The 1,106-nt window shown below is 37.1% G+C and overlaps 1 long non-coding RNA gene across 1 annotated transcript in view; it reads right to left on the reverse strand.

The window, feature by feature from the left end:
* LOC106537392 (uncharacterized) overlaps positions 1-1,106 on the reverse strand; it is a 7,113-nt gene extending 6,007 nt beyond the window's left edge. Inside the window, exon 1 of the long non-coding RNA XR_001312642.1 lies at positions 1,084-1,106. This is a non-coding gene — a long non-coding RNA (uncharacterized LOC106537392). The remainder of the gene's footprint in view (positions 1-1,083) is intronic.

Below are 1,106 nucleotides of genomic sequence, written 5' to 3' on the forward strand. Positions count from 1 at the left end.
TCTAACAACAAAGTGGATCCACTAACATCCTAAAGAGATTATTATATGCAAGTATAATGCTGATCAGAGTAAGTCCCTGTAAGCAGTTATTGGGTTAATAGCACTTCAGCCCCCCAGACTCACAAGCATATAATGTTGCAACAGAGGAGATGCGAGTGTGAAGCAGATAGAGGTAAATAGAATAGCTCCCCAGCTGTCACCGTGACGACAGCCACAGCAAGAAGAACAGCAGCAGGTTCACAGATGTCTTCCCTTCATCCTCAAAGCACCTATCGTTGCATGATCGGGGTTCTTTGGTAGCGTCACACGCATCAGCGCTAATATCTTTGCTTTTAATATCCTCAAAAGAGAAATTCCATCCACTCACTGGTCTGAGAAAGGTACTTTTCCGATTGCATAAGCTTGAGCTGCCTGTGTAACATCACTCCTGAATGGACTAATTGACAGAGAATACAAAAATTCATTTTAAACAACACATTATGTTCAATTGCAGCACAAAGCACAGTTCTCACACTCTGAATTAATTATCTCAGCTTCTGATGATTTTTAAAAATATTTTTTGAGCAAATCTGGTTCTGCATCTTTAAAATATTAAGAAAATAATTACTAAAAGGTTTTTTTGTCACTCTATTTGAGGCAAAAGCCTCAAATTTAAAGGAGCAAGTCGTCATTCATGATTGATTCATTTACTGAATGAATCATTCATACATTTAACTTGAAGAGGCTCCAAAACCCTGTTATGTATGTTGTTCTTATATTATTTATTTACCAATAATGCACAGTTTGAATAACAGATGATGTGATGGGTAAGCATCTTTTCAGTATAAAAGCAACAGGTAAGATCTGTCCTTCACACCTGCTTCTTATTATACAACAACTTCAGGCTGAGTTGGACATTTCCAGGCAAACAGTTTAAAATCAAAAGCATAACCCCTTAATATTTTAGGATTTCTTCAAATCTCCGTTTAAAGAAACAAAAGAATTATCCCATCAGCAGCGATGAACCAGTGACAATGTCTCCAACTGTAAAATGGGGATTATGCTTTCATCATTAGGTCCTAAAAATAAATCTTATCAGCTTACCCATGAGTCTGCTGTTATCCAGC

This window comes from Austrofundulus limnaeus, unplaced genomic scaffold, assembly GCF_001266775.1.
Source record: "Austrofundulus limnaeus strain Quisiro unplaced genomic scaffold, Austrofundulus_limnaeus-1.0 Scaffold8, whole genome shotgun sequence".
Classification (NCBI taxonomy): domain Eukaryota; kingdom Metazoa; phylum Chordata; class Actinopteri; order Cyprinodontiformes; family Rivulidae; genus Austrofundulus; species Austrofundulus limnaeus.